Consider the following 11,125-nt stretch of genomic DNA (forward strand, 5'->3'; position numbering starts at 1 on the left):
ATATGAAACCTGCATAAAATATGAATATGCTATATTATACAAATGAACATTTAACTTTGAGGATTTTGGTATTTGAATGGTTTTGTATGCATGTACTGAAGATGTCGACTTAATAACCTTGTCAACATAATTGTGTGTGTTTTGTTCACTTCATCTCTAAGATATATTGCGTTGACTGGTTATCTTGTCGGTTAATACATTTTGATTCTTTAAATATAGGTATAAAATAAAACTCACACGAACTAAAAGAATTATATGACTTCTGATATTGAGCACGATCATTGCATGACTACTAGATGGTCAAATCACGTGGAGACCTACGATATAAATTAACGGCACTCGCTGAGGCGAATATCGTTTAATAGCCATACCTGTTATATGTGTTAGTTATTTACAATAGAGATTAATAAATACATTTTGCATTATACTTAATCAGTTATATACATTTATTAGTCGTAATCATTAATATTTTGAGAGAAAAAAAGTTCGTTTATTATTTGTTTTGAATTTAAAACATCTTTTTGTTATTAAACTAACAATTTGTTTAGATCTGCTTTACACCACAACCACGAGTTACACCCGTAAGTGCTGTACAAGGATTTTCAAAGGTTTAAAAGATTTATGGACTAGGTATTACAAAACTTTTCATTTCAGTTATAGCTGGGAGTGTTTTGCATCAAAAGAGTCCCTTTTCAAGAATTTCAAATTAGTCCTGCCAATAACAATACTTAAATAAATAGGAATATATGATATAATCATATTGACCAACAGTCCGGGATTTGAATAATTCTTGAACAATTCATAAAAATCTGCAGAAACAATAAAGAACGTCTCCGGGTGCGGGAATTTCTCGCTACATAGAAGACCTATTTGTGAATTTCTGCTGTTGTCTGTTCTATGGTCGCTCGGATTGTTGTCTCTTCGACACATTCCCTATTTCCATTCTCAATGTTATTAATAGCAAAGGAGAAACAACACACAAGTACAGGTTACCTATAAAGTACTTTAAAATGTAATTGCATTATTAGAATTTTGTCTAGTTGTAAAACCGGAAATATTTACATATAATTAGTAGAATTTTTAAATGTCCTGTAACATATATTTGTGAATAAATATGATAATAATTTACTTTATTTGTCTGAAAATTTGTTGAAAAAGTACAATATCTCATGTTTATATAAATTATGAATATGCTATAGTATACAAATGAACATTTAACTTTTATAAATTTTGGTATTTGAACAGTGTTCTACGCGTGTACTAAAGATCATAATTTATAAACCTTGTTAAGTAAAATTGTGAGTGTTGACTTCACTTCATCTTTAAGATACCGTTTACTGACTGTTGATCATTTCCGTGTTCTTTTCCCCTTACATGCAGAGAACAATATCAACAATTCCAAATGCCAACAATGTATGTATATAGCAGCTCAATGCTACTTTGTGCAATTCGAATCATTGTATATAGCTAGAAAATAAAACTCATATTAACTGAAAACATAAAAGGACTTCTGATTTTTAGCACGATCATTGCATGAATACTTGTTTTATACCAAGAGACCCATTCGATGGCCGTAACAAGAAATGAGTTGTACTGATATTAATTATTATTTTTTATTCAATCTCATCTTCAACACATGATAGAGGTTATTTACATGTACTTCATATTCTATAATCGGACAAATCGATTCAATACTAAACAGACGATTTCATAATACATTAGCATGTTAATATCATGTATATCAATGTTTAATTCCACCTGGATTAAATGCACCCCACAATTAAAGTCATATTTAAAAACAAATCCAAGTAATCTATAGGGTTTGGGTGTTGTTTAAACGTTTTGACTCATTCCAAATATCTTAATTAATATTAGTTTGTTGTACATGCAGTACAAAAACCATAAATTGAATGCTCTTGTAAACTTATTATTCACAAAACAATAACAAAATGGTAGCCTTAGGATTTTCATGTTACATACTCGAGCCAATCGTACCAGTGAAGATACATAAATACCGGTAGGTTGTGACAAGGGAATGTCACCATCTATAGATGGATAACTAACTATAGGAAAAGAAAAATCATCTCTTTTATCATAAATATGTGTATTAAGCTTTCCGTTAATGATATATATATCAATATCGAGATAGAGCAGAGGTCATTGTATGTATTAGTTTTATTTAAAGTAAGTTCAACAGGATAATTTTTGTAGTATGCATACTAAAATCGTAATTATTGACAACCAGTATATCATCAAAATATCCAAAAGTATCATTAAATTTTTGTAGCAAATGTTTTGCGATGGGTCTTTGCTGATTTTCGTCAGGAATGAGACTCATAGCAATACAAAAAAAACACGTCCACAATTTACACAGTAAGACCCTTATTTGAATTCCATTAACTTGATGGTCCAAAGCGAACACAGATGACTTGTGCACGGTAGGACCCTTATTTGAATTCCAATAACTTGATGATATATGGAATCTCAAAAGCAAATACAAATGCTATCTAGTTAAAACATGAAGGGCGGTTATAAAATCAAAACATGTCCCATTGACATAGTTCTTTTGTTTATTGCTACTAAAAATGACATAACAGAATTTTTAACATATGTTATCACATTCTAGCTTTTTAAATACCCATTTAATTAGGTGTGTGATTTTTTTCTTAATGAGAATATGAGGCAAAGGGGTATATACAGTTTTTGACGCTGAATAAGTAATAAATTACATTACTTTCAAAGGCATTACTTATACAAATATTTGACAAAATTCTTATATGGTCATTTTTAAAAATTTCCTGTTACAACACTTTTCGACAACCAAGGATTTTCTTTTCCCAAGAATAGATTACCTTAGCTTGTTTACAACTTATAATTTTATTGATTATTTGACCAATACAACAGTCCATTTATGAATTTTTCTTGTGGAACAAATCTAAGAAGAAAAGAATGATCAGATAATTAATTAATATATTATGTAATGCACTTATGTATAGCTGTATAAGAGGGTCGCAAAAAAAAAGAGGGACAGTCAAACTCATAAATCGAGAATAAACTTACAACGCCATGGCAAAAAATGAAAAGGACAAACAGACAAACAATAGTACACATGACACAATATAGAAAACTAAAGAATAAACAACACGAACCCTACCACAAACCAGGGGTTATCGCATGTGATCCGGAAGGAAGGGTAAGCAGATCCTGTTCTTCATGTCGCACCCATCGTGTTGCTTATAAGATAACAAATCCGGTCTAATAGTCTTATTCGGTAGGACACATTCATGAAAGGGAAGGTGATTGAAGTTACGATGTAAGGAACATACATGTATTTTGTAAAAGTGCACATCTATGTATCCTCCAGTGCATTGCAATTTTTGTATTTGATTAAATTTTATTATCAAATTGTTCCAATGAGTTACATTGATTTCCCAGTAAAATAAAAACCGATAATTTCACATGTGAAAAAATCATGGTTATTTCACTCTCTGACGTCATACAACAATAGGCGTTCTCAAGACGTCGATAACGGCGGATCAAAACAAATTGCAAATGCGTCGAAAAAAGATTTAAAAATAAAATCCATTTGCCAATGTAATAAAGAGAATAACTTATAGAATGCAAATATCAAAAAATATTCAACTCGTGACCGCACAACACTACGCGCATTCGTGAATTAATGTGGTGTTCGGTCACACGTTGAATATTTTTCACTACTTGAATTCTTCGATTAGTAATTATATAGCAATCTTTAAAAGTGTCTGAATACAATTCGTGGTTACTTTTTCTCTACATATACAACAGATTGAAACAATGTATCTAAATATAGCTTTCAACGTGGTAAAACGTGTTCGTTTATAACAAGACAAACTTGCGATCAATACTACGTATACATATATAAATATATTTATACATTCATAATTACATTACTTACAATTTACATGTTCTGAGTCGAACACCAAGATGAAATTTGTATTTGTACTTGCCATTTTCATTGTTTGTGCTGCAGCAGTGACAATTCTTAAAGTTAAAAGTAAGACTTCTTTATCGTTATTTGAAAATATATTATTTTTTTGAATACAAGGGACAAGAATTTTCTGTTGTCTTATTTTTTTTTTAATTTGTGATGTGGTTTTATACACTCATGCAGAATCAAAGTATAATTATGTATGTAAAATAAAGTTTAACTCTTTTTTTGTTTTAGTTTTTCGAGTTGATTACAGTCTGGTTTTGAATACAAATGACAGCATTTGGAACGTATTTTTCAATCAAATTTTATACGAATTTGTTTAGTTTGATCTGTTTTTAACAACCTATGATAATAAGTAGTCAGGTCTACTTGATTTTAGAAAAAATAGAAATTATATGTGTATCAATTGCATATCTAGATACACGTCAATGCAAAGCTGAAGGTGGAATATGTAAACAAACGTGTGCAGTAGATGAAGAAGACACAGGTCGATGTTGCCGCCATAGTTATAGATGTTGCCAACCAACTCCTTGTGATGGTATGTAAACATTTTACTGTTGATTGATTTCAGGTCATTGATAAACACGAATACCAATTTTCGTAGAGTAAGTGTTACAGTGTGAACAACGAATTAAATTTATAAAATACATTATATTACAAGTTTTCTGACCAAAAAGCAGAAACAGCTTAAAGTCACCGTACATGTACATTAATTCACGAATATTTGTACCATCAGTAATTAATAATTCCACAGTTCATAACATCTTTTGGTCGTAGTTTATTGTAAACAGGAACAATGGATTTGTTATTTTGATAATTTGATGTTTCTCAACGACGACGACCTTTACATTGATAACGGCTTTAAAGGAGGGGAGAAAGATACCAGGGGGACAGTCAAACTCATAAACCGAAATAAACTGATAACGCCATGGCTAAAAATAAAAAGACAAACAACCAAATATTAGCCCAAAAAAAAACATTTAAAACTAAAAAAACGTCACGAACCACATCACAAAATCGGTTGATCTTAGGTGCTCCGCAATGGTAAGCATATCCTGCTCCACACATGGCACATGTCGTGTTGCTCATGTTATAACAAAATTATTATGAAAATTATAATTCAGTAGATCACATTCGTCGTGAAAAGGAAAGTGGATTATATTTACGACATAAGGGATATAAACGATATTTTCTTTGAAATGATTATTCCAAAAGGGTCAACCAACTCGTGTTGGAGTCCGTAAAATTAACGAAGGGATGATTTTAACTTCACCATTTTGAATTCTTGGTTAAATAGCTTTATTGTGAGCAGCAACCTTCTATCGAGGAACATTTCTTTACAATTCCGAAAATTTCAGACAATCCAAGGCGTGTTGCTCGATGTGAGCCAAGGCTCCGTGTTGAAGGCCGTACATTGACCTATAATGGTTTACTGTTATAAATTGTTATTGGAATAGAGAATCGTCTCATTGGCACTCATACCACATCTTCCTGTATCTATTTATTTGTTTAATGAAAATCTGTCTATTATGAAGTTTTAATTTTTTTGTCAATTGGATGCGGTGTCATGCGCGTCTGACAACACATCTTTTAACAATTATACAATTTAACTCAGAGTAACAGTAGTGGTCAAGAAATTTGCGCAAACAGCGTTTTGCTAGAATAAATGAAAATAACGTAGATTTTTTGACAGATTTATAAAATAAAAGCAGAATTAGATGTATTTTTGAAGATACTAATAACATTAACAATACAAAAAAGTGCATGAAGACTTAATTTTAAGATATTTGTAACAATATCATTCTTTGCAATAATCTATAAACTAGTATAGCTTACAATTTATATGTAATTTTGTTTTTCTTCTTTCTAATCTATTCTCAGATACACTTCAGTATAAGCTGTGTACAGATATTAACGGATTGACTAAACCGGTGTGTGTGAATGAAGCAGATACAGGCATAGGCCCGTTTTGCAATAATAACAGATGCTGTGCGTGTAATAGTATGTAACACATTTATTATCCGTTGAATAGTATAATAATTTAATTTTGGACGTAACGCGTCTTCTGATTAGCTGCCGTCGTTTTGTTTATCAACTCATAAACATAATTGTGTCATGTGACCGTGACGTTATCAACGTTTTTTTCATGATTTACTCCGGTTTAAATGGAATTCAGAATTGAATTGTAAGAAATAACTGTTATATATAATTTTTTTGCTACGCGGGTTAATCAGTGTGCTACACATTTTTGATGTTATTTCTTCATGTCAGAAAAAAATATTACAGTCATACCTTAACACATGCTTAAGAAGATATATTTTTTTAAACAAGCACATTTCATTTCGTTTTCAAAATTGAATTTTAAAGAAAACGGTTTCACAGTAACACATAAAAATAGTCTAGTATAATAGTTCATGTTAAATATTTAAAAAAAACATGATTTTCATAAGCATGGAGAGATTATTCCATTGGTAAACAGACTTTAATAAGATGAAAAGTAGTCCATAATGGTTAAACAACAACTATTTACGTCGATACTAGAATTCTACTAATTTATATCTGAATTATTTACTATGACAGGTACTTGTGGTGGAACATTTAATGGGCCAGATGGAAGTTTCGCTTCAAATCGTTATCCATCAAACTACTGCAATAACCACGATTACTGTATTTACAACATAACAGTTAAGAAAGGTTCAAGAGTAATGTTGAACTTCACAAGTTTTCACATTGAGGACAATTCCGATTCAGTTGGGGTATACACATATTCAATTAATTTAAAATGTAGTGCATGTCTTGCTAGTAATGTTATTAGCTATTTCCACTTTTCTATGGAAAGACCTATTGTATTTGTTCTCATTATTACTATTATTTGGTCTTTCCACTTTTCTGTGGAAAGACCTAATATATTTGTTAGGATTATTAAGTCTTTCCATTTTCGGTGGAAAGATATATTGTATTTGTTTTCTACCGTCAAATTTTGTTCTCGCGTAAAATATTTGTTTCGCAATATGTCGCTCAGATATTTCTTATATATTATTATACAGTTTCTGCGCTTTTTATCTTCACTCATACAAAGTCGAACAATTTTCTATGTAAGAGTTTTCTTCCTATTCACTGTTAATCAAATGTGTGCATCTCCTTCGTAACAAAAAAAGGTATGGACAAATTATTTTCTAAAATTGTTCGTTTCATCCTCAGGAATTTTTGGCTAATTTGAATCGAAATGATTCGATGAAATATTATATGAGTTATCTACCTTAACCAAATAAATTTGTCCGTATGTGTTATTAACTTATAAACTGTTAACCGTATAACCCTGGAAGGTTTGTATTTGAGGCCGCTATGTTTTTGCTTAGAAAATGAGGTCGGTTTCTTCAAACAGATACGATAAAAGATGTTTAATTTTTACTTTTGAGTGAAATAAGGAAGATAATTAGCTACTCCGGGTGAAGTAAATGTCACTTCCGGTCTAATAGGATATTTTCTTTCACACTGATTCCAAAAAAATATAGTTTCTATATATTCTTTATACTTTTGCCCAAAAGCCAAAAATAATTTGCCACTTTCGGTCAGAAAGTCACTTTAGTGATAAGTGTATGTATCTAAATATCAAAATAAATGGATTGCAGGTACTTTTTCATGAAAAAAATGCAACAAGGCTACTTCCGGTTTTTTCAAGTCACCTCCGGTTGTCTTTTAGGTTTGAGTAAACACAAACTAGCGTCTTTTTAATAAACTTCAAAATTGCTTTGAAAGACTTCCGAACAATTGGGTTTTAATTGTATCTATATTTGCTTTGAGGATTCTTAACATTTTTATTTTCCTTTATGCCGTAGATTTTTCTGATATGTTTTTGAAACAGAGACAGAACAATCATGGAATATTAGTGCTGTTAAGATCATCATCTAACAAAAACAGCATCAAAATATAAACAGTATACAATCATCAGACAACCTTGCGCAGAAAGTAACTTTAGAAACATAGATCATTGTAAATTATCGGTTGATTAAAGATGCTCTGCAAAGGAATTCAAGCAAATCATGTTCATCTAGTGGTACACGTCGCGAAAGTCAGTGCAAAAGACGGTCGACTATATGTACTTCATGTTTATGCAAAAACATGTATTGTAATACATCAATATCGTCAGTTCTAGTAAACTGTCGATGTAGTTAGATACTAAAACATTATTAGGTATTGATAATACATTACTTTGATTAGGTATATGATGGTGAGATTTCAAGAGATACATACCTTGCTTCATTGACGGGAGGACCTAAGGAAGGCATAGAATTTACTTCAACTTCGAATACGATGATCATTCGCTTCTATTCTGATTCTTCTATAGTCTATTCTGGGTTCAATGTCAGTTATCAAACATTACAGTAAGTGACAGCTAGTCCTTTCAAATGAATGATCTACACGTTCAAATGAAATAGTCACATATCCATTTTGTAATTCAGAAGCATTTCAAACTAGAAAAGTCAATAGGCATGATTGGGAATCGGATGAGTAGTCCAGAATGTGCCAACGAATCGAATATCGTATAAATTTAGAAATAAAACATCTACTGAAAATGTAACCAACAAGATCAACACGTCTCTTGCATATTATAATGATGTTTTTGTTTTCTACTGACCACATATATATAAACGTAGAATGAGTACCATCTTGTTATAGAAGTAAGAGAGAGGCAAACGATACAAGAGAGACATTCAAACACATAAGTCTGATAAACTGATAACACAAAGGATAACAAAGAAAAAGACCAACAGACAAATAAAAGTACACTTAACACAACATACCAAACTAAAGACTAAACAACTATAACCCTTCCGAAACATGGGGGTAACTTCAGGTGCTCCGGAGAGGTTAGCAGATTATGCTTTACCCGTGTAACCCGTCGTGTTGCTTTGTTCGAAGATTAACCGTTATAGACATTTGATTCCGAGGCACTCTTAACATGAAAAAAATAGTGGATACATTTAACAGTCTTGAAAAGTTATGCATCATAAATTAGTAATTAGAATATGTTAAATTTAGTACTTCTCATTTGAGTTTAAGTTATGAGTATGAAATTCGTTTCTCTTTAATTTCTTATTTTAAACATGTTCAGGTGCCTGACAGTGATTAACTTTTTTATGAGATAACGTTAGGTAGAAATTTTATAGAATTATCAAAATTATATACTTGAGGCCTTTATCATTTGATTCCCTTTTTATTAAACGCCTAAAACATAATTTAACGTTTATGTAAATGCTATTTTGTAACGGTGTATCCAACGCTTTCACGAATTCATGTTATTAATTATTATTATTTATGAATTATAATTATTCTCATTTCAATTCATGTCTCTTTTGCAGATGATTCTCTTACACAACATGCACAAGTGGAAATAATATCAGAAGGAAAATGATAATAAAATATGTTACCTGCAGCATACTTCGTTTTCCGAATTTATAATCAATAGTTTGAATTTTAGTTTAGAACAATCACTGCTACGTATAAAAAGGATGATACTGTAAATTCAGAAATTATAGCGTTCATTTATTATTGCAATTTTGTAATTTTAGACTGAAGGCGATTTAAATTTTTACGATTTCGAGAAAAATCCTGTTTAATTCATATAAAATTACTTAAAATGCGAGTTTAATTTATTGCGTCAACAACTCTGTCGCATTTTTCGCAATAATAAAAACCTCGCTATAATTTCTGAATTTACGATAGTTAAAAAGATAAAAAAAAATTGTTTTCAAGTCGGAAATCAATCTAGAAAGCTTTACAATCATAGTATACTTCAAAACTTACACATAATTCAGTCGAATATGTTTTTTCTCCTAGTTTCACGTAATGCAAGATCAAGTTTAACATTTTAGTGTCAGTTGTAAAAAGGTGGGAAATTTTAAGGCAACTCGAAAACATGGTTTATTGTGATATATGTAGTCACAGTTTTCTAATCATTGTCATGTATGTTTGTGATGCTTATCCATTTGGTCAATATACTATAGACTATATACAACCGTCATTCAAGTTTGAGTTGTCCCTATTTATAGACTTCAATTCAGCTTTCTACGGACGATTCCTGTACCGAATCAAGAAAATGACATTTTTTATTCATTTGTACAGTTGGTTGATAAAGTAAGTTGTATGATTTTGCCATTGTTTGTTGACTTGCCCCTTTATGAATTTCCATTAAAGTTCTGTATTTGTGTTACTGTTTTTTTTAAACTCCGACCTGACCTGACAAAATGTAAATCAATTCAAGCGGGAAAAAGAACGGTCAGATTTATTTAAGGAATGACTGCATTCTTTTTTTGTCTATGAACAAATAACATACAAAATGAGGTATACATCGAATAACCTTCGTAGCTGGTTATTTTAAAGTGTTCACCACATTTTTTATTCTATTTCAAAAAGAAAGTAAAAATATTGCAGTCATTTCTTTTAATTTAATTATTCTTCCATTTTAAACTGGAGTAAATCATGAACAAACGTTGACGACTTCATGGTCACATGACAAAATTATGTCTATGAGCTGATAAACAAAACAACGTAAGCCAATTAGAAAACGCGTTACATCCACAATTAAATTATAAGAATGTTTAAAAGCAAATATAGCATACAGTTACTAGTATGTTGATGTAAACAATTATTTGCAACTATACGCCATTCAACAACAACAAAAAAACATACCGTATAGTCAGCTTTGACAACACAATATATTATTGTTGATGCACATTAAATCAGGCATCTTGGTTGTGACATTTAAGCTCTATGACGTTGTTCTAGGCATGAATCAAAAACCGTCTTATTTCGCATTTACACGGTACGCGTAAAAATATGTCTTGAAAGAAAAGTGGGATTAGGCTTCACAAAATATACCACACTATCTGAAAGAGGGGTGACAGATACCAGAGGGACAGTCAAACTCATAGATCGAAACTGACAACGTCATGGCTTAAAAAAAAATTACAAACACAGAAATAATAGTATACAAGACACAACATAGAAAACTAAAGAATAAACAACACGAACCCCACCCTAACCAGGCTTGGGTGTTCTCAGGTGCTCCGGAAGGTTAAACAAATCCTGCTCTACATGTTGCACCCGTCGTGTCGCTCATGTTAATATAAACCCGGTAAATAGTCTAATTCA

General features: G+C 31.1%; 1 long non-coding RNA gene across 1 annotated transcript; it reads left to right on the plus strand.

Annotated features, from left to right (window-relative positions):
• The first annotated feature begins 5,856 nt into the window (after window positions 1–5,856).
• Window positions 5,857–10,134, plus strand: LOC143058294 (uncharacterized). Its single transcript, XR_012972987.1, has 4 exons — window positions 5,857–5,971; window positions 6,551–6,726; window positions 8,192–8,355; window positions 9,334–10,134. It is a non-coding gene; the product is annotated as an uncharacterized LOC143058294 (long non-coding RNA).
• The last annotated feature ends 991 nt before the right edge of the window (window positions 10,135–11,125 follow it).

Source organism: Mytilus galloprovincialis, chromosome 14, assembly GCF_965363235.1.
Source record: "Mytilus galloprovincialis chromosome 14, xbMytGall1.hap1.1, whole genome shotgun sequence".
Lineage (NCBI taxonomy): Eukaryota > Metazoa > Mollusca > Bivalvia > Mytilida > Mytilidae > Mytilus > Mytilus galloprovincialis.